The sequence below is a fragment of the Columba livia genome, chromosome 7, assembly GCF_036013475.1.
Source record: "Columba livia isolate bColLiv1 breed racing homer chromosome 7, bColLiv1.pat.W.v2, whole genome shotgun sequence".
NCBI lineage: Eukaryota > Metazoa > Chordata > Aves > Columbiformes > Columbidae > Columba > Columba livia.
This window is the reverse complement of record NC_088608.1, coordinates 20,496,178-20,521,686: the sequence shown is the minus strand read 5'-3', so window position 1 is coordinate 20,521,686 and position 25,509 is coordinate 20,496,178. Positions and strand designations below refer to the sequence as shown.

The 25,509-nt window shown below is 40.5% G+C and overlaps 1 long non-coding RNA gene across 4 annotated transcripts in view; it reads left to right on the top strand.

The window, feature by feature from the left end:
* LOC135579915 (uncharacterized) overlaps nucleotides 1–24,639 on the top strand; it is a 41,273-nt gene extending 16,634 nt beyond the window's left edge. For 2 of the 4 annotated variants that reach the window (XR_010473859.1, XR_010473858.1), the window contains exons 4-5: nucleotides 4,585–7,437; nucleotides 7,556–24,639. This is a non-coding gene — a long non-coding RNA (uncharacterized LOC135579915). The remainder of the gene's footprint in view (nucleotides 1–4,584; nucleotides 7,438–7,555) is intronic. The other 2 variants (XR_010473860.1, XR_010473861.1) reach the window with 2 other exon arrangements.
* Nucleotides 24,640–25,509: the final 870 nt, after the last annotated feature.

Below are 25,509 nucleotides of genomic sequence, written 5' to 3'. Positions count from 1 at the left end.
ATAATTAAAGAGGAATACAGCAACTAGATGTAAACAATTAGAGTCACACCCTTCCAAAGAAATCTGCAGACTGCAATGCCACCTGTGTGAACATGCCAGGAGGGAAATGTGCCACAGTGATGATGAGCAACGGCTGCAGTCCACGTGCTGCCACCCTGCCCCAGAGCGTCCCACACTCATTCACTTGGGTGGACTCTTGAAGGTGTCGTTACAGGTGCAATTCCTTTTCTGAGAAAGGTTCCCGCAGGGAGAAGCTGTTTTATTCCAACTGCTTTGCATACATTCACGTAGCAAAGACGCAATCTTCTCCTGGGGCATTCCTCCTGGCTTCTCACTAGCAGACAATTTAGTAAGGAATGTACAACATCTACCATCTGTTAAAGTTAACCCAAGGGCCAGATGTCTAGGAGTGCATTATACAAAACTGAGGCCACAATTTAAAAAAAGCCAAACCATCATCCCTGGGGAGTGTAGTGACCAGGTTCTGGCAGGATGGCAGCAGGCTGGAAATGAATCCTTGATATTGCGTAACTCCCTGCGTGGTCTGGCCCACCTGAGAGACAAACTCAGCTCTTTGGAAATCTGGCCTCCTTGCACACATGATGTGTGGAAACTGGGTGCTGGAAATAGTCAGCGTTTTGGCATGCAGGAGTTTCAGGCAGTGGCACATGCTGGCAGGCAGATCATATCCATCTTGTCAGGCTGGGAACTGGGAGAAAGGGATACCCCACCGTGAAAAATCTTTCAGCTCAATTGGCAGCTGTTATCCTCATGTACCCTGTGGCTGTGCTTACTCCACGGAGGCTCTGCTAGAGAAAGCTTTAACATGCACTGTTTACTAACACCTCTTCAAATTCTAGTGTAAACCAAGCTGTTAAAAGTTTGCAGTCATGATCTGGTTAAAATTACCCTTAGTATAAAGTATAAAGGGTGAGAAGCTAACACATGATAAACCGCAGACTGTTATCGTACCAGAACAAAAGCAGTTACTAGGTGATTGTTCATTATTTAAATGTCACATTAGGAATAATTATATCTGGATGAAGTGTATTTGTTTTTAAATAACTACTTTGTTTTGAAATAACTGTTGTAAGCAGAGCGATTTAGATTCTGATGTGTTTTAACCCCAGACATCCAAATCACAAATGGTTTCAAACTACTTCCTTCTACCCTCAGCTGTCCTGCTCCTCACTAAAATGGACTGTCCCAGCACCCTGCTCTGTCCTAAACACAAAACAATCTCCCCGTGGAAGAAGACCAAAGATACCTCAAAAATTCAAGCACCTACAGCCAGAGGACACTTCAAATTAACAAGATCTTATTGAGCCCTCTTCTGTTTGAGGCCTCAAGGCACTTACTGCACAACAAACCTGTCTTTGCTGGGAGAACCAATATGCAATCCCTAACCCCACTGAGCTACAGGGCCTGCAGAAGGACAGAGCAGAGGCCCTGGATCAGAGCTGATGACCGCAGGAGGCTGAAGGAATGAACAGAGGTTGAGTCAGACCTTCTGAGGGTCCAGCCCAGAGGTTTTGGGCAAGTACAGCCTTCACAGGTGGCCTGGAAGGAGGCTCTGCAGCTCTTCCTCTTCTCCTGACACACAGTGCAGGTCATTGCAAGCAGGACTTACAGAAGAATTCCAGCTTTGTGAATTCATGTCTGAAATTCATCATCAGGCATGTGCAACTGCAGTGTTTTGCATCACTGCAATTGATTAATTGCCAAAACATTTGAGGCCATTAATACATTTGCAAAACATAAGGTCAAGAACTTAATATCTTGATAAGTTCCAAAACAAAAGAACTTGGAAGCTGAATTGGACCCAGGATTAAATTTTTGTGTCGGTAGTCAGTACAAGATACTTCAGAAGAACATGTAAGACCTCTGCAGCCAGACAGGGGAAACACCGTGTCTTCCACTCGCCCCCTACACCTGCTTTAGATTTCTTCCTGATCTAATGAAGATTTTGTGAATCTGCAAAAAGTACCTTTCAGAGGGCTTTGTCCATAGTTAAAACTCTAGATGTTTGTTATCCAGTGACACTCTTAATTATCATTTGTCAGCCTTCATAATTTTCCTCATGCTGGTGACTACAAAGGTTGTAGTGCAGAGACTTATTTTTGTATGCCCATCCTTTAATTTAATTGAACGTTGCCTTGTTCTTGTCTATAAAAGTAGTGCAGACAAAAAGCTTCAAGCTAGTTCATAATACTATTTTTATTGACCATGCTTTTATTTATCTCTGCATTAAAGCAAACAATTAATTTTTTTTTAATTTGCCTCCATGGGAGAGTTTTTCCATTCCCTTGATTGATCATCTTTTTCTGATTCGCCCCTTTTCCTGAAACCACTCTAATTAGCTCTGTGGTATCCTTTTTGACATGGAGCTACCAAGACCACGCAGCTGATGCTGCAGTGTCAATAAAAACAATGACAGATTTTTTTCTGTCACACTGTATCTGCTATTTTTTTCTTTCCTTTAATTACTTATTTGGACTTTTGGCCACAGATGCTCATTCAGAAACTTGCAGTGATGCTTCATTTTAAGTTTTAAATTAGTTTGGATCCCTATGAGACATATGATTAGTTTAATTTTTCTCTTCTAATCTACAGTAGATTGCATATCTGAGCACTGAAAAATATGTTCTGTCTAGTCTGGGGTACTTCAAAGAGACCATTTTTAAATGCTCCCCTTTCTCTTAATAAGCTTTGCTTTATTCTCCTGGATAATCTCCTAAATGACAGCCTCCTATATAATGTCAGCTACTTTTCTATTGCAGAAATAAACTGGAATGATAAAAAGCAAACATCAGTTTCTTTAATACTTTTCTACTCTCCTTCATGCTACAGTTTCACAGCAGAAAAAATGCAGGAAAATTATGAGGTAGGGGGGATTGCTGGAAAAGTTTTAAAAGCTATTTTAATATAGTATTTTCTGGCAACTATGAAACAAGCCTATTTGCTGTAAGTTTGTTAAAATCTTGTTTAAAAATGTTTTTAGGGATGCCAGCAAGTCAAGTATATTTGATTAGAAGAAGGTACTCTAGCCTTTCTTTAAAACATATGGCAAATAACTCTTTATTAGTTACCTAAGTTAAATATAATGATGTCACTTCATGAATATGTTAATGGGAAGATTCGGATGACTTCAGTACCACCAGATCATCTGTGCTTGATACTTCCTAAACATAGCAGGCATGGCAAGTCTTCAGTAACGCTTGTGTGAACAATCTGATCAAAGATTTCTTTGGAGTCAAGAACTAAGTGCTTTGCTCTACACAAAACCAGCCATTCAGCAGCACTTCTCATCATGAATACACTATAAAATACTTCTGTGAAACAGGGTTAGCTGGGCTGCCTAACAACTGGCCACATAAATACTTGTGTTAGAAGACTGAGTTCCTTCTTTATGTTGATTTTGGTTTTCAAAAAATGACTATGGCTTTTATTTCGAGTACATTCTACTGGTGTCTCAATCCTGAAGATTAGTGAGCCACTTAAATGCTTACATCCATTTATTGCTGTATTAGGAGGAAAATATGTAAAAACATAGAAAAATGATAATTTGATTAAGGTGTGAGAATAAGAATGGGGACCAGAACTAGCTTGAGAAGCAATGAACAAGATTTCATACTTTTATGTCTGCAAAAGAAACACGACATGGCCTTAGGCAAATAATTTCACATTGCTGTAGTTCTGCTTCCTCTTCAGCTCTTAAATAGGGATAATTTTAGTCTGCAGGACAGGAAAAAAAATAATGAAAATACAGTCATTTCCACAGTAAATAGATAATGTGGTAGTGTATAGTATTACAAAACTGGCCGAGTCCTTCAATTAACTGTCACTAGGATTCTTTGTAATTAGGCTTGAACTTTGAATCCCATGTGCATCCAAATCACCTTTGTCTGTGTAGAGTTCAGGCACCATTTTCAGCTCAGTCTCTGGCATTTTCAAAGGAGACAAGATGTGGCAGCTCAGAGCTTCCATGCTCTTAAACTCCTCCTGGGACCTGCTAGGACAGCCCTCAGACATCTTTCTCTGTGACTGGCAAGCTGCTGGATAGGTTTGACCTCCTGCAATATTCGCCTCATGTAGTAACTTGTAACCCTTTGTTATACCAGATTAATTGATCACAGAGAACAGCAGCCCCCCAGGATACTTGTTAGAAGCACCATTACACCAAGTGACATTGATTCAGATAAGCCCCCATGCTCCTCTAGAAGCATGTACTCCAGTCAGTCTGCGCTTACCTTCCTTGTGAGCTGGATCTACTGACTGCCTCAGTTGGATAAGCCAACTCCCCACACTGCCCACCAGCAATCAGCTACTGAGAGTAAATGTACCTCTGAGAACATATCCTTATGCAAGCCCCTTATCACCTGTTCTACACCAGCAAAAAAGGGGAGTTCTACCTTCCTGCAGCCAAATTTAGTACATGTTTGTGCATGTCTAAGTGATCATACTGAAGGTGAAATAAAAGCAGCAGTGATGCTGAGTACTTCGGTGAACTTATTTAGTCAGCAGTAGCAACGTGGACTGTGAAAGTAATACGAGGGGGTCTCACTTTCCTGTGCTTCTTTTCAGGTTTCAGGGGGGAAGAAGGGAGCTCTGCAGAGACCTCTAGAAAGGTGGCATCGGTCCTGCTGCTACTGCTGAGCCTTCAAGGTGTGCAGCACATTCCTCTCTGCCAGTATCAACTTGTTGGAACTGATACCAAACAAAGTGAGTTTGAATCAAAAATAATTCCTTCAGAAGGAGCTGTTTCACATCCACCCCTTTTTTCTTTCTCTCAGTCTTCCTACAGCAGCTGCAGGCAATGCAGTTGTTGGTATTGCTGCCAAAAGTCACTTGGGAGCCTGATCACTGATTTGGAAAAATGATGTTGTTCAACTGTAAGATGTCAAACACCCATCACCAAGCTGTGGCTTGTCTGCAGTGATCAGCACTGTCACTTGGAGCATCATTCATGCTGGCCATGGTGTTTAAATGGTATCATTGAATTAAAAAGAAGGGTAATGGGATGACAATGAAGGAATTGCTCTTTATAAATTTGTCCACTCATTCCAAGATTTTGGAATATGGAAAAGTTGCCTATAGTATTGACTTAACTAATAGTAAGACAATTCCTCCTATGAGGAATCAATCATTTCTATAGTAATTTAGAGAAGCTGGATGTATGGAATCAACTGCAAGTTAACAACAGCTTGTTGCAAAAGAAGGTCTTTCAAACAGGCAGCCTCTCCAAACCAGGTTCTTTCTGGGTGCTGATGAGAGCAGGGAGACTGCCCTTCAACATGTGGGAGGTATCTCTGAAAGCTGGACTGCTAAATAAAAAAGTGCATGAAACTTCTGTCTCATAGAATCATAGAATCCTAGGATGTCCTGAGTTGGAAGGGATCCACAAGAATCACTGAGTCCAACTCCTGTTCCTGCACATGACAACCCCACAGTTCACACCGTGTGTCTGAGGGTGTTGTCCAGTCTCTTTGAACACTGTCAGGCTTGGGGCCGTGACACCTCCCTGGGGAGCCTGTTCCAGTGCTCCACCACCCTCTGGGGGAAGAACCTTTTCCTGATGTCCAACCTAAACCTCGCCTGGCACATCTTCCTGCCATTCCCTCAGGTTCTGTCATTGGTCCCTAAAGAGTTCAGCACCTATCTAGCCGATGATACTTATTTTCTTTGAAGCTTCCTTGCTTATCTTGTTTTATTCTCCCTTTAAAAATGCAGTAAAACAGCGAAATATGAAGTTTGACTTTGAATTCCACTTGCCACACTGTGTTTGAGTTCTGTGCCAGCTGTCTACCACACACAGGTGAAAGTGACTTCAGTGATGATTCTTTATCAGTACTGTGTTATACCCACTTTATAGCTATATATACTATTTCTAAGTATCTTACTCAGAAGCAACACTGACCTTTTGCAGCCTATTAACATGGGAAACCATTATGGTTAGTCTTTCCTTCCTTCATATGCTACAGGACAAATATACTTCAAGTGACTTTTAACATCTCATCAACTTCTTGTTTATTCATTTGTTTAGTTTATTTGTATGAAGAGTGCTTGTTTTTCATGTGTAATAAAACTGTCTCAGGTTTGATCATCATGTCAAAAAGTCAAGAGCTCCAGAGATACAATAGTGGTAGCAGATGCATTTTTTGATTGTCAGTAATTTAAAAGATAAATTGATGAGATGGTATATCAGCCCATATCCCTGTGTTTCCCTGTAATGCTTTACGGCAACATGGAGTCTTCCTCATAAGTCACAGTATAGAAGACATGTGGGCACAAATAATTTAGGATTCTATTAACTTTTCTCACCAAGACATAATGTGCTGCAAATATTAATTAGGTGTCACTGTACCCCTTTAGGATGTCTCAGTACTATGAAATCAGTTCCAATGTACCATAAGAGATGTTTATAACAGAGTAACTTCAGCCACTATTGGTTCAATATTTTACTGTAATCATCAGGTAGCACTTCCTCTCTGAAGTATTCGTGCAATTACATGCATCTACTTACAGTAATGCTCGTACATCTTGGCAAAAACAGACTCTGAGATTAAAACTGCATAGTTAACCTTGAGTACTTAAGGCAGACATCCTCCTTATTTTCAAATCTGTGAGTTTCTCCCATTTACTGGCAGGTTCTTACAAATATATTTTACTGACCATGTTACAATGCATATTCAGGGTCCTTTTAAAATGCACATTACTGACAATCTAATTCGGTATCTTGTATGCTTTATTACATACATTTATCTTTTTCAGGAGTTAGGGAGGATGTCTGTGCTTCGTTGCTGAATATAATGTTCTTTTGGAGCTGACACAGGTTTTTATTTGCAACTAATTAGAGGTGCTGAACTGCCATATTGGTCATACAGTTCATGTGTAAACATGTACCAAGGACATGTGTGTCAATTCATGTTGGTACTAAAAGCTGTATTTTCCTGGTGACAGAAGCATCTTGTCATCTTCAATAGATGCCTTATTGTGCCTTACTATCTTATGAGCTAAAAACTTCATGTTTTTTGCTGAAGACATGTCTGAGTTAGAGCTTGAACTTAGTGAAACTTGGGTCAAATGAAAAAATCTCCCACTAACTTGAATGTTCAAGGTTATTATGTCCTACAATGGCAAACTCCTATTTCAAGAAAATGACTGCTTTTTTTCCCAGTATAAAATAAGCTCATTGATCTCAATATAGATACACATCCTGAGAATGTATTTGATTTGAAAATCACTTAATGTTGGGAAATTCTCAGTATTCTCTCTTCTGTGACATTGCAATATTTGATCTATATTCAAAGTTTAATATTTTTAATGAGGATCTAGTTTCACCAGGATGCATCCTAATCCAGATATGAGATGGAACATACTGCTGGGAAGAGCTAGTAAGAACACAGAGATGTGAACGGTGCTGCCTCATAACTGTAGGTGAGTTCCTCTTGTATCTATCCTGTTGAATTTGCTTTCAAAATGAGTACCTTCTGCATGGTGCTGAGAAGCCCATGTGCACATGGAAAGCTAATTTACATCTTGTTATGGTTAACAGGTGGTTATCCTGAAGGAACAGCAACTTCCAGTGTATTTGAGATGCAACCTGCAACACGATGCGTTTGACTTCACCCATTTATTAAAAGTTGTGGGGAGGAGGTTTCCTATTCTTTTCACATTCAAACCTTTGCAATTACTTGGTGCCAGGTCTGACCTATGGTCAGCAGCTCTAGTTGCATTTGGCTGTCCATCTGGAATGGCTGTGTTTATCTTAGCCTCTTTGTAGCAAATAACTTTGGAGGACAGCAGGTACCAAACCTCACTCTCCCTCCCACCAAATATTGTCTTCCTACAAGAGGACTTGATGACTTACATCCGGAAGACCCAAGTACATAGGAAGTTAAAGCTGCATTCACACAGATTTTTTCTGTCATTTTCTGCCTGCCTTAGGAACAGAGGCTGAGGTATCACCTAGTTTCCTTCCATTTTGTAGTGTAAAAGGGGACTGTGTAAGGACTAAGACATCTTGCATCTCTCTGTTTCCTTTCATGGAAATCAAGACACAACAGTTGATTACTTCCTGTAGTAGACGCCTTTCTAATACAGAAGTATTTTCTCACCAAGACACAGAATTGGACTTTTTCCTGACTATTTTTCTAATCTTATTGATACGAACTCCTACATAACATGAACTTTACACAATAGAATCAACAAGACAGGGACAGACAGGAGGCTAGTTTTGTTTCTTCAGCTGCTAATATGCTGCTGTTATCACTTATCAATTGTGTTTTCATTTCTTGGTGCCACTGTAGTTTGGAAAGTCACCCCTAAGATGCTTATATACACCAAGACATATGGAATGCCTGAAAAACGTAGGGCAAGAAATGAGGAGCTTTAACTTCTCTTTCTTGGAGCAGAGTTTTGAAAACAAGGTAGGAAAGAGATGAGAGGGCAGATGATCACAGGCTGGGTTGCTAAAGAGAACTAGCAACAGAGGTGGCTAAATCATCTTTAGTGAAGGATGCTTTCACATCTCACTGGAAAGTTTCCTGGAGAACTGTACTTCACTAAATTTATAACAAAAACTACACAAGTAAATAACAGTCCTACACCTTACATTCTGTGTCAGGTAGAGTTTTACATCACATGGTCTAAAGGAGGTGTTTTTGCAAATAACTTTTTATATAATTAAGTAGAATTTGGTAATCCAATGCAAAACACTAAATACTGCTTTTACCTGAATTTACTCACTGTGAACGAACTCTGTTTTCAGATATAGTTTGGGCACAAGATGGAGCGTCTGATTCCTTCAAAAAGAATTTTAAAATTCTCAAGGAATCTGCATTCAGATATACACTTTCTTGTTTTTTTGGGTCCTTCAGATCTGGCATTGCTTCAAGTTGTTTTCTTAAACCTGGAGGACAGCATTTTCTGCAGTCTCTCTGCTTCTAAATGGTTATCAGCCAACATTTTCTGAACTAGAATGACCTTTTCTATTGGTATTGAGGCACATAAAGTGGATAATCATAGCAGAGGGAGACAGAAAAAATCTATTTGCTGAGCAAGTCCATTCTCCTTTATGGACGGACTGCAGTCCCAGTGATGGATGTATCAGATTAAATTGTCACTACAATTTGATTTTGCCAGGCATCTGCAAAAATGATTTATTTATATAAGGAAAAGCTTCAAGTGTAGAAAAGGGAATAATGTCTCTCTCTCAAAAAATCAGCTCTCTTAAAATTGTTTTTTCTTGTGGATATTTTAATTATTCTCTGAAACAGTTAAAAACTTTAATGATTAGTGCAACTGCAGAGGTTCAGTGTCTCTGTTGTATCCACCATAATAAATACCCATCAACAGCAGGAAGACAAAATAAGAGATAGAAATGACAGTTACTCAGGGCATAGAATCCAGTAGCACCACATCATTTTTCTAGGTTGGTTGATCACTTTTCACTCTGAGGGAAGAGAAAAATTTCAACCTCTTAAATTTGAATTATGTTTCTAGGAAAAGCTAAAGCCCATTTAATCTGTGAATTCATTACCAGAGCCATAAAGGTTGATCAACGCATAGAAAAGGACATTTGAGACAGAGTGGAAAAGCATACCACTGTCTCCTTGGCATGTTACCACAGATCAAACAGGACCAAATCAGTCCAAACAATAGGAGTATACAGGCAAAAGCTTGCCCAAGCCATCACATGGGTAATAATGTTAACTGCCAGGAAATAAGTGATTTGCACTATGTGACGGCTGCATCAACTGGCGAACTACCTGCTGTTACGTCATGCAAGAAAGGTATTTATTGAATTTTCCCTCTCTGATTTCAAAGATCATGCACTAAAATATTCTGTATGTTTTGCACGTAAGAACTCTTGTGATAAAGTATCCTATCCACTGTGCTGTAAGAACTGATATTTTGCCAGTATCCAAATAACGGCTCTTATTGATTGTAGATTTGTCTCAAACAGATTTGCACTGCTATTCCTTTGAGACCACTGCTTTTAACTGCACAGAGCCATCATGTGAATATAGAGGTGGGAATCACTCTTCAGCTCCAGTCTCAGCATTAACTGTAAACTTCAGCACTTTATTTTTAGTCAAACCCTGAAGAACTCACTGAAGAAAACAAGTATTCCACAAACTTAATACAAGTATGATAGGACTTTTGAACTGCTGGAGTAGCGTTAGTAGAATTCAAGGAGTGTTAGTGGGTTCTGCAGAAAAAGACCAGGATCAAAGACAAATTAAAAAAAAGTTGATTCAATAAGGGATTCTGCAATGCAATCTGAAAATACTTCAGTAAGTCAAGAGATTGCATGTATTCTTCTTCTCTTCCTTCCATGCAGCTATAGAGGTTTGTTAAAAATTCAGTGCTTATGAAAAGTACTATGGTATATCTGTTCACCAAAGTGACTAGAGCATCCTTTTAAAAATCCAATTTTATGGAGAAGTCAGGAGGAGAGCTGATGACCCTATTGCCTGTTTCTTTGTGTGCCTTAGCCACTGCGTTATTGTGCCTCCTGAAATTCCCTCTAAAATTTCAACATCAAAATGTAAAGTTCAAATGTAAAATTGCTTCCCTGGATACTTTTATCCACAAAACATAAACATGATGTATTTAGAAATTTAATTTAATACATGAAGTTCATACAAGCAGTTATCTCTCCAATACCATAGGAAAAAGGTCTGAAAAAATTAGAGATCAGCCCTCACTCATCTTGATTGCCCAGAGGGAGTGGAGAAGGAGGGAGGGAAGCTATCAGCTTGAGTTCCCAGGAGGTCACTCTCATTGCTGTGGAGGCTGGGCAGGTGACAGCCATCTGACAGCCACCTTCAGCCTTCCTCTAAGGAATCAGCTGATTGGCTGCCAACGGTTTCATTTTCATTGCAAAGGTAAAATGAGCACTGGTCTTAAAAGTAATCTGGATCCTTGGATTAGTCTGGGAGAAGAATAGCTGAAAAAGACTGTTGTGACACGACGATTTCAGGTGAGAAGAGCATCTGAAGGCATTTGGGTGCCCTCTGAACCAAAGACTGAAATTCAGAAGGGGTAAGAGACTGGGGAGATACAAAAGCCTAAGCAGCCATGAGGGGAAGTAGGGAAGTAGAAAAGTGCAACTGGAACTATTAATTGAGTTAGAGAGCATTCTTCTGTTAACTGGGTGTTGAGAAGGGGAACTCCACTACTGCTGAAGCAGGCGCGTGTGTATCTTGTATAAGAACCTCACACTGGCATCACACTTTGATCTGGTGTGACCCTATCTGCCTTTTTAAAATAACTGTTATGCAAGGCAGTGTCCACCCCAGGGTTACTTTCTGTTTCCCTTCCCAAATGAAGCCAGTGCTGGTCAGGAACAAAAGAATTGGTTCATGACATGAACTAGAACCTAGGATTCCTTCAACAAATTCTTGGGACATCCCACCCCCAAAAAATTGTATTCCAAAACCAAAATGCAGACAAATGGCAAGAGACAGGTTTTAGATAACCTTGGTGGAAGTTACAATAAAGCTGATCAAAATAAATACATGCCTTCGCAACTACGATTTTGGAAAAATTAGTTATTTTCATTTTCTCTTTCCCTCACTCTCTCCAAGACTTGAATCATCATAATGATGACTGGAACAGAAAAGGAGCTCTTTTTTCTTTTTAAATTTTACGGCAGTCACTTAAATTGCCATAATGATGTTGCAGAAAGATTACCTAGTTGATTTTAAGATTTATGGCCTACGATAACAATGTCAAAGCACTTCTTATAGTAAAAACTGTAAACAGACTTAAAACATACATGACAAAGAAAAACTGGGGACATAATTTTCAGAGTTGGTATTTCTTTAGTTTCTACTTCATTCTCAGCTCCTATTTCAATAGTTTATCTCAAGTGTTATGCAGTCCACAATTTCTGCTTTCTGACAGAGGATTTTTTCAAGTCACTTAATAATGAAATAGATATAAATTTAAGATACATCATCCTAATTTAATTAGTTGCTTTGCCAAGGGACTATTGGTACAATCAGAGAAAATTACAGCCCTGCTCTGCTCGATAGCACCAGGCTGAAAGACTGTCCTGCTCGCAGCAGCACCTGGTGCCGACACCCCCGTCTCAAAGGCGCTGAACAAGCAGCCTCCAGGCAAGGGCACTCAGCCTCCCCGTGCCCCCAGCACATCTCCCGTGACCACTGGCATATCTCAGCCAGCATACCATACCAGAGTGGTATTGGAAGGGCATAATTTTTGGAGAATCTGTTTTATATTTGACTCCCTTGCCTGTGCCTCTGCTTGCCCCTGCTCCAGAAAGGCAGGACGAGTGGACTCTTCTGGGAAGAGCTGGGTCTCTGTTCTCCAGCCCTCTGGGCTTTGAGGAGTGTTTGAGGTCTGAGGGCAGGCTCTAGCCTGGGCTATCTTTTTTAAGGGAAAATCAAAGCATTAGAAATAATTTAAACAAATCACTCATCATGCCAAATACTGTATTGAAGAAAGGTAAACTGTGGAAGGATTTATCTTTTTGGTATGATAGTGGTGCAGCTTTCTATACACTTGCAAAGAGCTGTGCAAGACAACTATTTAACCTTCCAAAGTGAATGGTAGGAGCAGAAGGTGATAGGGTAATTCCAGTAACTTGCGACTTCACCAAGTACCTTCACATTAGCAATCCATCTGGCTTTGCAGTTCTCTTACAAAGAGCTTTGTTTACTGCATCATATACCAACCGAAATGTTGCACATTCATTACACATGCACATATAAACCACGGAATAAAGCTGGTGTGAATGAATACACTGAAAATTTTCTTGAACAAGGAAATCTTCAGTGATGCTCTCTCCTTCTGTTCTTTTTTTCAGTCCATTTTAATACAGACTTTTATAAGGCCTTTTTAACAGACATGTAAAAATTTAGGTGTCCTTGAAACATAGCTTAAAAAATGGGTAACGTGATGAGACCAGGATAAAGAGTATCCATAAATAAAACAGCAGTGGAGTGAATACACATTAGGAGAAACAGTATGCTCACACACGATTTCTGGACACTCTTCCCATCGCATCTGGTCACGTTTCCAGAGATAGGAAGAGCCAGGTACAGCTGTGAACTCTCTGGATCACACATGTGATGAAAATTTTGAAAAATTTCACTAAAATTACACAAATGATTACTGAATATTTTAGTTTGATCACGGTTAAGCACAACAACATAACTAGTACTAGATGTTAACCCGCATCAGCTTCTTTTCAAATATTGCAGCACCCATGAGGTCCTGGTCCTAAACTTTAGAGCTCTGCTAGATGTGACAGACCCATGCCAAGGAGCATGGCTTCTCCTTTGACTACAGGTCCCACCAGCAGTCCCTGTCCTTTGCAAAGCTGATCTCCCAATGGACAAAACTGAGTTAAAATGAAGCCATAGGGCTGCCATGGCCCTGAGTGCATCCCCTTGCAGGGGTTCCGCTGCCTGTGCTGGAGGCCCGTTCTGACACCGCGTTCTTGGTGACCTGGACCAGGCTGCTGTGAAGAACTGTGAGACACCTCGCCCAGGGCCTCTGGTCCTTGGCTTGGAGACTGTGCCTAACTTTAAACCCTTGCCTAAGCCGCTGGTCTTCCTGTGCCAGCCTTTTTTCCTTCCCCATGCTGACCATGTTGTGGAATTCCTGACTCAATGTTTGACCTGCCTTGTTCCTACAGACTCACCCGGCAGTCATCAGACTGTCACCGACCCAGGCTGCCACCCCTGGGCCTGCCCCCTCTCCTGGCTGGGGTCCTGCCAGACTGTCCACTGCTCCCTGTGGCCACTGCCCCCGGCTCGCTGGCCCTCGCAGGGCAGCCCAGCCCTTGCTGCTCCCTGATAGACGCAGCTTGTACACAGCCACCTTCCAGAAAGCTCCCTGTCTGGGAATACAGCCAACACTAATGCTAAACACAAGATGTATTCTCCCTTGCATGCTCCTAACTGCACATGCACTTGCTCCCCTGGGCTGGGGTAAGTCCCAGAAATAGCCAATGGGGAAAAGTAATCAAGGTACGTGGAAGAATAAGGAGTGGTATTGTAAAGCTATGGTGGGATAAAGATGAGATACCACATCTTTTTATAGAGCCCTGGTACTGCTGGAGAGCATAAACAAGTGCTTTAACACACGGACTTTCTTCAGTCCTAGAACAGAGTCACTAAACCTCAGGCAAAATACAGGTAGGGAACTACTTGGGGTTTAAACCTTTTAAAAAAGTTGAGGGAAAAGGGAGATTGGCACCTGCGAGGCACAGATTCCTGACAGCAAGGAGGGCAGCAGAGAAACTGTCAGGGCTGTATGATGCAGAGAGTCAGCAGCTCTGGAACAACAGCAGGCAGGGATGGTATGGCAAAATATTATCTGTACTGAATTTATGATTTTTAATATGTGGTGAAATTATGTTTTTCTCTTCCTAGACTCATCTCTGGAAAGCAGCCCAGGATGAGACTGAGAAGCAAGAGCTGTTTCTGCTTCAGAACTGAAGAATTTGTGACCTAAAGGCTTGTCTTTCCTCTTCATCCCCCCAACAGCATCAATTAGAATGATAAGAGATCACTCCCTCCCACAACCTTGTTTCTGAGAGTATAAAGATGTATATAAGTTACAGTTCAAAAAACATCTCTGATTCTGAACAGACTATAAGTAGCAGAAGGATGTACACATCCACCTGCTAAAAATAATTCAAGCTTCTGCAAACTGCTTAGATAGCTGAACTACTAAGCAAAGAATGGGCAAGAGTGGGAATTAAAAATTAACCTACCAATCTAGAAATGGATGGTCTGCAGGAGAGAAAGGTCCATTTGCCTCTGATTACAGAGTGTACCTGGCCCTGTCACCCAGCTGAGTGGCAGCTACTTTGAAATCAGTTCATTGTCTTCTTGCAGTCTGGGGCTCCTGTAAATGATGCTTGGTGGCATTCTCTGCAGAGAGACTAAAGACTGATGGGATGGTGGAGTCTGAGACTGTGTTGACTCTGCAGCCAGAGGAAGCCTGCCTGTCTGCTTGTGATATTACTCTTCTTCCATTAAGCAAGTGGTTCTAGCATCCAGGCTAGCCAGCCTAGCAGCTTTCCGGGGCACTAGGTTAAAAATACTTCAAAACTTGAGAAAACACAGGCTCTTTCTTTTACAAAATTTCTCATTTAAAGGTAATTCATCAGGAGAGTGGAAATGTCACCTGAACCTTGCTGAGGAATATGAGATCAGCACTAATATATATCAGTATAGCTTACTTTCCTGATTCATAATGCCTGTGTCAGGTTGCAAATACCCTGGCTGATGGCAGTTTGCCTGACATAATTATCTAGTACTTGAATCAGTGCCCAGCTCTGCAGAATGTAAGATTTCCATTTAAAAGTAATAGTGAGTTTTGAACCCTGAGGCTTGTTCAGAGATCTCACATCATCATTGGGGTGCATAGGTGTTTAAATATGGTTGGATATGTGCCCTGAGAACACAGTCCTAATGGTGATGGTGAGTGAGCAGCACTATTTCTAGCCCATCACAGTCAGCAGGGGCAGTTTCCTGAAGGGTCTCATCATTCATATGCTGATGCTTCACTTGTACTGGTGCCAGTGAGCCTTAGATGCTAGGGCTGAGTCCTGCACCTCTTGGGAGTCACCTGCATGTTCTCTGCAAATATACCTGGCTTTTTTTTTTTTAATCTGAAATATTGGTCAGTTTGGGGTGAAAAACATTTTAACCAATTTAAATTCTTCCTCCTGCTTTTTGACAAATTCATACACCAGTGCTTCGCAGGAGTTACACAACTGGATAAATACTTTGCCAGAATTTTCAAGCAGCTTTGAAGAGGACTAGTACTATCTGTAGTGCTAATGCTAATTTAAGCAAACAAAACCGAAAGTATTTATTAATATTGTGGGAAAATCTTGGATAAGCCTAAAGTAGTTAATTCATTTTACAGCCCAGAATCTAAGGCACTAATCAAAAGTATAAGTCTTTATTATTTGATTTAAGGTATTTGGCAGACAAGATCTGAATCTAAAAAGTAAACATCATTCCTAATTTCTCTGTCTCTATACATATGCTGTTTAATTATTCAATACAGCATTCATACAGTGAACTCTATCTGAGAATATCAATAAATATGCATGCAATTGGTGTGAAAAGAAACCTTTTCTGTTGTTTACTGCATTAAAAATAGTAGCATTTAACTGCAGCAGAAGAAATATGTCTTGCAAATGTTATAACTCCTACATACTTTGAGTTTCCATATTGCACTGTTTCAAGCAGCAAAAAATACTCTTATATAACTTCAGAAGTATAACAAAGAGCCAACATAAACTTGTCCCTTTAAGGGGGAGACAACAAAAAGCCCTTTATGTATTGTCACTTACTGGAAGCCTTGGGAGAATTAACAAAAATAACTCATACTTTATTCCTTGACTGACAAAGCAGCTGAGGAAATACTCATTTCCTTTCCCACTATTAAAGGCTACCATGTTTCTGCCTATTAGAGAAAAACTATCAGATGTAAAAGCAAATACAAAACCTGTTTGGTCTTCCTTAACCATGGTATTAATAGATTCTTGGAATATATTCAGATATCTGCTTGGTAAAAAGCTTCTAGCAGAGAAAGCAGCTCCTGCCCTTCAGCTGAGGTGGAGTAAATGACCATAGGAAAGGCCTTCGCTGATTTTAGTGCTTCAAATTTTTTTCTGGGCAACATCTGAAAAGATATGGGTATATTAAAAATTTCCAGGTGATTAATGGAGCCTACTTGGCTTACAACTTTAAAATGACGGTGATTCTCAGTAGGTTTCTGGTCTCCTTCCTTTCTGGGAGCTGGGTGAGGTGCCATACGTTCCTTTCGCTGTCTCTGGCTGGAGATTACCTTATCTCTCATCACTGATATCTGTGAGACTTATTTCCATTTTTGTCTTTTTTTCAAAGAGGCATTAATTCCTAGGTACTCACTACCTTTGTTATTTGATTTTTTTTTAATTTTTTATAGGTTTGCACATCCCATCTTTTATTCCGCCTTCAGCTTCTTCCATTACAAGTATTCTAGTTCAGAGTTTTCTGTCAAAAACCTCCACAGGTTACCAACACAATCAATTATTAGAATGGTTTGCACTACTAAATAACAAGATATGGCATCAGTGAAACTGAATCCAACACTGTTTCACTACAATCCCTTTCAGTATGAATGGTATTACATTAAAATTACTTTCAGCTATCCCACTGAATTAAGGGAAAAAGACAACCAACTTCATTATGACTTGCTCAAACCTGTGCCACACAAACTGCAACCTAGAATATTTATCTAAACAAGTCTGACTTTGTCAATCAGCTGCTTAGCTGCAATCCTCCTTTAGCATATCTGTTCCAGCAAATTGAGAATATTAAATTACATATTTTTGCCATCAACATACATAAGTCTATGAAATATCTTACCCATGCCCTTTTTTTGTCACCTGAATATACTCTTTTGTCCCTATTGAAGTTGTGTCTGTGGCATATTGCAAGCCTGATATCACAGAAACTACAAGGCCAATATAAAATTTTATGAATTCTTTTGTTTGCTTTTTAAATCCACACATAGCCTATAATTTTTGGTACATTTTTCTCAAACATCTTAAGGGTCAGCACTCTGCTGTCTTTTAAAACAAAGTTGACGTAGGGGTGGGATCTTGCTTCAGAATCGGTAAGTAGAGCCGGGCACCTCCTGTCCCAACTTGTGGTAATGGCTTTAACATTGCAGGCTCTGCTCTTCAGGTATATTTTTAGCAATCAGAAGCCCATATTTTGTTCATTCACTCACAGAATCAAAAGCTTAATTGCTTTTCTTCGTTTTCTGTATGTTAGGTATTGCCCTTGTTTGTGCCAGTGTTGTTAGAACCACCTGCAGGTCTTCCTGTATTTTGGGCTCTGTCATCTTTCTCCCCTCAGGGCTGTGCTGGTTCTCAGTCCCACATGGAACATCAGGGTGTTTTCCACACTCTAAATTTTTCTTCCTAGATGGGACCACTTCAGCTGTTCCAGCATGTAAGCAGGCTAGCCAAGACTTTGGACTACTGAAAGACTGGGAATGAAGCTTTTTTCACGTTCCCAGCCACAACCCAATGCACTGTAGGAAACCAGACTAACTTCCTAAAGGTGCACAGTTTGACAGATTGCATATTCCCTTGTAGTTCCACTTTCCTTTGGTTAAAAGACATTGGACTTATATATTTAAAATATATATGTAGTGCATTGCTCAAGTCTTCGTAACAGAATTTTAAGTAAACAGTATCTGATGTGCATGATGTATTAACAAGTTTTTAGTCACTATAGGAAATGAGGTGATATTCCAAGAGCATTTTCTTTTTTCACTGACACTGCAGATTCAGATGAAAGCTCTGCTTAAATATCTTCCTATTGTCTTCTGTGTTTTTGGAGATTCAGTTGTCCCAGAGCTTCCAGCTGCCCTTTTCTTCCCATCAAATACTATTCTTGCCTTTTGATTGTTACCCCGGACCCTGCACATCCCAGAGCAGCTGTGCCTGCTCCCCTTGCTTGTAGCACCCTCTCCCCATACAGCTCTCTCTGGTGCCACTCAAAGATCACATCCCAGAACTACAGCACTTCAGCTGATGCTGTGTGTGCGTGGTATGACCTATATTAGTGAGTACTTTCACACAGAGCTATGCCACGTGTTGGTGTAACAACTGGCAAGACCAAGCTGTGCCTACGCTAGGACTTGTTTACCAACAGTGATAAAACTGCATTTTACTGGCACTGGTTTCTGCTGCTATAACTGGTTTTGTAGGTGCAATCATACTGGCCAGAGTATCGGGTCAGAGCTCTGACTTTGCTGTATTTGCAGAGGGCACATTACAGGCTGTAACGGCAAAACCTGCTTAAACCAGGGTACCTGACTTCCATGCATGGTTGAGTCTACTATCGGTAATGGCTGAAACAAAATTAGGAGTGCTTTCTCGGCATGTTATACCTAGGGGGATATACTAAATGTAGGGCTTTTGTGGGTACAGCATCTGTGAATAATGACGTCTGCTGGGGATGTTTTGTCTATTTTAATGATATGCCAGTAAAACTTAAAAATAGGTTGTGTCTAAATTACCCAATTTCTGTTTCTTGTCTATTAAAAGCATAGTTTTGATGAGTTTGGGTTTCTGTTATTCATGGATTAATTAGATTTTTAAAGAAATCATAAAAATGCATTAGAAAATAATGTTGTTTACGTTGAAACATTTAAAGCCTCCTTTTCTTCAACTACACAAATGGTGTGAGATGCAAAACAATTGTTAGAGGTCTTTAAAAGACTAAAATCTAAATATTTGAGTCAACAAATGTTTTTGGTTTAATACTGTGAACATTTGAGGAGATTATTATTGTATATTTTAGCTTTTCTTACAGATAGGAGAGAAATTATTTAGAGCATTTAGAAATTTTAAAGCATCTCATTGTTCTCAGGAAGAGAGAGTTTTCTTTAGATTTGATTTCTATTTTTAATGCCTTAACTGGTATTTTAATCTTTCTAGAATGGAGTCTACTCATTTGTTACTGGATTTTTGTTTCAGACATTTTTCCATAGCTTGTCTTGGTACTAGGAAGCTTTGTGAGCTTTAATTGATAGATAGGAAAGGATGGCAACTTCTGAACATTCCTCTTCAGGTGGATCATCATGTTTCAGCACTTTGAGTAGAGGGAATTAGAGCAACAGGCTATGCTGACAGTACTTTTGCTTTGCCCTGTCACTCTGGAAATTAATGGTGATTATGGCAAGCACTCCCAACAAAAGAAACACTCGAGACTTCCTGATGCTAAGCCCATGCTGCCAGGGCTCTGAGCACACCAACTGTATTTGCAAACCTCCTTCCCCACTCCTAGGGGTTTCACTGTTTGTACTCCAGGCTAGATTGGACTTGGGGCTGCTCTCCAACCTCGGACCAGGGAGCTGTGAAAACAGCTGAGTGGCAAGAAAGAGCTATGAGAAGCCTTGCCTGGGTCCTCTGCTGTGTTCAAGCTCAGGTCCTTGCACGTGGTCCTTGCCTGAGCTACGCTGTAGCTATGCTTGGTGCTTGCCTGAGCAAGCTGTAGTAGTGCCCTGTCTTGCACCCTGCTGATCCTCACCTTGCGGACAGAGCCTCCCAGCTGCAGCCTGGACCTGCCCCGTCCCTACAGACTCTCCTGGCAATCGTTGGACTGTCACTGACCCAGGCTGCCACCCCTGGGCCTTTCCCCCTCTCCTGGCTGGGGTCCTGCCAGACTGTCCCCTGCTCTGTGCAGCCACTGCCCCTGCTGCCTCGCTGGCCCCAGCGGCTCCTGGCTCACTGGCCCTCGCAGGGCAGCCCAGCCCTCACTGCTCCCTGAATGGCTTGCTCAAGCAGGAGCTCTTCATTAAACAGCTTTCTTCCTCCAGGATGACCTAGGTTGAGGAGCTCTGCCAGTCCTACAAAAGCAGAGCAAGCTGCCCTGAGAGACAGGAGCTGGAGCTTTTTACAGTCGTCAAGTTGGACTGGGATTCTTGTTGAATTACTTGAGGAGAAATTTAGCCAGCAGTTCTGGACAGTTTAATTTCTCATTTGCAAATCATAATGCTGGAAAGAAAGCATAAAATATGAACAAGGTTTATTTATTTTTTACATCCATTTTGATCTCCCAGAAAGTGTTGCCCATCAGACCCCATGTTCTCCATCAGAAAAAAAAAAAAGAGAAAATTTTAAACATAATCACAAACTTTAGTTTCATGGCTGGGTTTCATAAACACACACTCATGGCATTTAGATGGAAAAATGATTTCAGCTTTCATCCCCAAATCTAAAAGGAAAATATTTTATTTTTAAAGTGTTTCAATCCAAAGAACTCAAGCACTCTATAAACATTACTGAATAGAATTTTGTAGCTTTCCAGTGAAGTATGAACTGTGCCTTCACTGATCCTATAAATAGAAAATGAGAAAAGGCAAGGGTCATTTACTCAAATGATGGATAGAATTTTATAATTAAGGAATTTGTTTTGGACTTAATGTCATTTCATGACCACCTAACAAATGTGAAACTATGCTCCTGCTTAAATGGTGGGATATCCCATTCCCCACTACTGGCTGCTCTTTTCTCATGTCTCTCCTGTTGATCCTCTCTCTCACTTGCTTGGCTGCCTGGTGAACTCGCTAATGTTTCCAGCTGAACCGAACTAGGAATTAGCTGTCAGTTAGGTTTGGTCCCTGATCTTGCTGTGAGGCTGTGTGAAATTCCACCCTTAGAAAATGTGTGTTATATTCCCAGTTGTGCTACAGACTTCTTTTATGACCTTTAGCAAATCCCTTAAGCTTTTTCTGTTTCCAGTTGTGAAATTGAGATAATTATATTCCACAGCCTTGTGGTATATGAAGATTAATTTTTTAGTATGCATGAGACATTAATAAGCTACAGTGATGAAAGCCATGGAAGTTCCTAGGTCAATTTTTTTATATGTTTGAATTTTATCCATTCACAGCTACAGGGATTTCATTCCCGCTAAAAGCTTCAGTAAGCCAGACACCTCCACAATGATATTAAACTGGAGTTTAAAAGCAACAATAATCTTTAGACCATTGTCATTTTCACGGTAACATCTTGGCGGAAATTGTGATTCCTGCAGGTTCCGGAAGGCATTTGTTGCCAATACATGAATGACTAGCGCATAAATATTCTAAATGTATGCACAGTTCTGAATTTTGAATGTTTGAAATGTATAATCATTGGAGTGCCATCATGAGTTAGGTAATGAGCCACTGGTGCTTATGCTGCTGGAATGAGCTAGTAATTTTTAAGCTGGTGATTTTCAAGTTTTGGCTGGTTTGGTAGCAACAGCAAATTAACTGCAAAATGTGTTCTCATCTGAAAAACTGGATGGGGAGGATATGAAGACTTGACTACTTTAACAGTGGCTGCTACCATCCAATGCTAGCCATGCTGTTGAAGAATGAGCTCTATCAAGACTGAGGCTGTATCTGCTCTCCAGCTCTGCAGAGAAGCTCACAGAGGCTCCACTATTCTTTCAAGTGACGTCTTCAATATGCCTGTCAAGGTCACTCACATTCAGGATGGTTGAGACAAAGATGTGAGCATTTCCTATACCTGTAGCCTTAAAAATAGGATGGTCAAATAAAATACTTAAGAAAAAGGTTTGATGTTCACATGACAGACAACAGTACTTAATTCTGTTTCTAATAGCCACTAATTGCAGCAGTGTGTATTGCAGCACTGACTGTACCTACCAGAAAGGCAATGGATGTTTCTGTTGCAAGGACCAGTAATAGCTTGGTGTATGGTATATAAGGAAACAATTAAAAGGCCCATTTGATTATATAACAATAAACTCCAGCATAATGGTTACTGGTTCAACAACCATTAATATCCAGAACACAAAATCTTCCTACCTGAGTTTAAGGAGTAAATTCACTGAGCAGAACAGCTTGCAAAGGTTTACAAGGAGGGGGAAAGAAAAGAGACAAAGCCACCAAGGCCTTCAACTTAGAGGAAAAAAAAAGTGGTTTATTTTTTAAGGTCACTATGCTCTGAAAGACATTAACCTCAGTGAGACTAAGTAAGAACATAGCTGACAGTGACTTCTGAATCACATATTTTCCAGTGTATTAAATAAGGTAGTTTTTGGAATGTGAATTGCCAAGATTCCCATGTCTTCTGTGTGAGCAGAAACTAACTTAAGCTGCAACCTTTGATGAAAACAAGCACACTAGGGGCAATAACAGGCACATTACCTATTAACTATACATTAATTAGAAGAGAAAAGGAAGCTGAAAGCATTTAGACCCCTCCCACCAGCACCAGCTGCTGTTGTGTCAGCCATCATATCTCATGATGTCGTTTAAAGCACAGCTGTACCTCACTGCTACCAAATTAGAGGCTTTCAAACTTTACATACCTAATTGCAGAGAGCTGTGCTACACCATGTGATGGTCATAACTGTAATATTAGACCATGCTGGAGGAGAGAGAGGATGGTTTTACTTCACTTGTTTCTCGGAGGCAGAAGTGATAGGAGAGTAAATAGATCCTGCTCGCTCTGGTTTAGTGCTACCTCTTGTGCATGCTACTAGTGCATGTATCATTGCTCATGAACCCAGCCCTTGTGCTTGCCTTTGACTTTATATAGGTACATTTATATTCAAAGATAATTAATTGGTCTGAAATGTTATTGTAAGTACCAATGTTATTCTTGTCTAAATTCTTCAAATCTAGAAATGAAGTCTGAGTTACTTTGCTTTAAACTATTTTTTTTCCCCTCTATCTGTAGAGGGTACTGCAGGGAACTATCAAAAGGTCTGACTATTAGCTTAACTCTTCCCCCATGGTGGCCTACAAATACTGCCAGTTTTGATTGCAGCCTGGCTATGTAAAACCTTTTTTAACTTTGGAATAAATTATTTGGTGACAGGACTCGAGTTGGACCAAAGGTTGGACTCAATGATCTCTGAAGTCTTTCCTAACCCAGTTGATTCCGTGATTCTGTGACTCGGTGACTCAGACAATCTCTTGAAGTCCAATGTATTCAAGCACTAGGCAATGCCAAACCATGTTCAGATTGGACCGTTCTCAACTGTTTTCAATTTGGAGAACAGCAATTTTAAGTGAGTCCTTGCTCCTACTCTGGAATTTCAAAAATGTGCAGATGACCGTTCTTTTCAGCATCTGAAAAAACTTGTGGAAGAACTATATTGCCTGTAATGCTTTGAACAGCAGAGCCTTCAGTACTGCAGGGCTTTTCTCCGATGTCTGCAGCAGGGGACCTGCTTTTCAAAGGCAGTGTGGCCTACAGGCACAGACCACCCGCTTCAAGGTCTTGCCGTCACTGTCTTTTCTCTTACCTGACTCTGAGGCTCTGATATTTTTCTTGAGTTGTACCCTGAACGCACAGAACATTTCCCAGAAGTCCCTCTATTTATCAAATTGCTATCCTAGAAAGTTCTTCCTGCAAAAGCTGCAGGTGCCTTCTAGAAATTCCCAAGGTTGTAGGATTAGTGGGACAAATTGGGACAATGATCAGGACAAAAATTACAGAAATGGTATCAGATGTAAACCAGCAGTATAGATAATTATATTGCAGGAGCATCACAGAAATTCATGGCTCAAGAACTAAAACCGTCACCTACCCCCTTACCACAACCAATGAAAACTGAGTACAGATGGAGAAGATGGCTATTTTCCTTCAATAGTGAGTAACCCATTTTCCTATGCTGATTGATTTGGCCTGTGCTGTTGCTATCTTACTAATTTTTTTTTCCATGCTATTGCCAGTAGAAAGGTCTTCTCTACTAATAACAAGTTTGTGTAGTCTTGGCATTAAGCTTGGTATTGAATGACAGTCTAATACTTACTCTTCCAAGTCTTGCTGACCTTTAGTTTTGTGGCAGATAATTTCTACTGTGTGTATATGAAAACATTTTAATCACCTAGTCTCTAAAAACTAGACTGAGAGGAATTGGTTTATCATGGTTTATCATGAAAGCATGCAGTATTTTTTCTACTACTAGTAGCCTCTGTACTGAGCTTAACTGTTTCATGTGAGAAAACGGAAGTTTAGTGCACAAATAACTCCCTGTTTGCAAGTTGCTAATACACCTTCTGCTGAAACGTTAAGTGCTTGTGAGTTTATGCTCCACTCAGCTTTCTCAGCAGCACAGCAAAAAAAGAAGTAACTTGCTTTCATTTTTGGAACAATATTCTATTAACTGAAAGTCTTAATGGAATAAGCTGCACAAAATAAGTTTAGTTAGTAGTAGGGTTATGCTGAACTGAACTAAGACTGGAAAAAGTATCTAACAGGTTGTATTATGTGCATGTTTTTATGAGTTTAAATCACACTTCCTAACAACTTAAGAGATTTAGTTCTGCTTTTAATCAGTGCTTTGAAAGCATTTCTGCTCACATATTTTCATTATTGGTTCTAGTTACCTTAAATTCTGGCTGTAGTAGGAAGTGAGGTTTTATAATCTGTGGAAATATTTTCTTATGAGTCTTCCAGATCTCTATAAATTTTAAAATACAGAACAGTCACAAGACTGTGGAAAGAAAAATATAATTCTGTACTAACAGTGGAGTTTCATCTAACCACAGGGTTTTTTATCTTATCTTGTGTAACAGGAAGCAGTAGAGAAGTTTAATTGTTTCTTGTAGTGAAAATTTTCTTAAATCACTAGGTTCTGGTTAGCCACAGGAAGCCTTGCTCAGCAGTGCACAGTCCTTCGCGGCACGGGCCGTGCCACTGTCCCCGCAGGCGCGACACGACATGGCACGGTTCGGCCACCCTCCCTGCAAAGGGCTGCTCGTGTCAAGTGGCACCTTCACGGCTTTGCGGGACCGGAGCCCTCACTGCTGATGAAAACAGCGGTGTCCTTTTTTATGTCCTCAAATTAAATACAAGTAATCTTGTGGCAGCACCCACCCTCTCGGCAGCGTCACTTGGATACTCGGGAGCTGTGCTCCAGCGATGCCTGTGTGCTTGTTACCGGCCTAACAGGTGCTTTCCAGCATCCTGCCGTATGACGG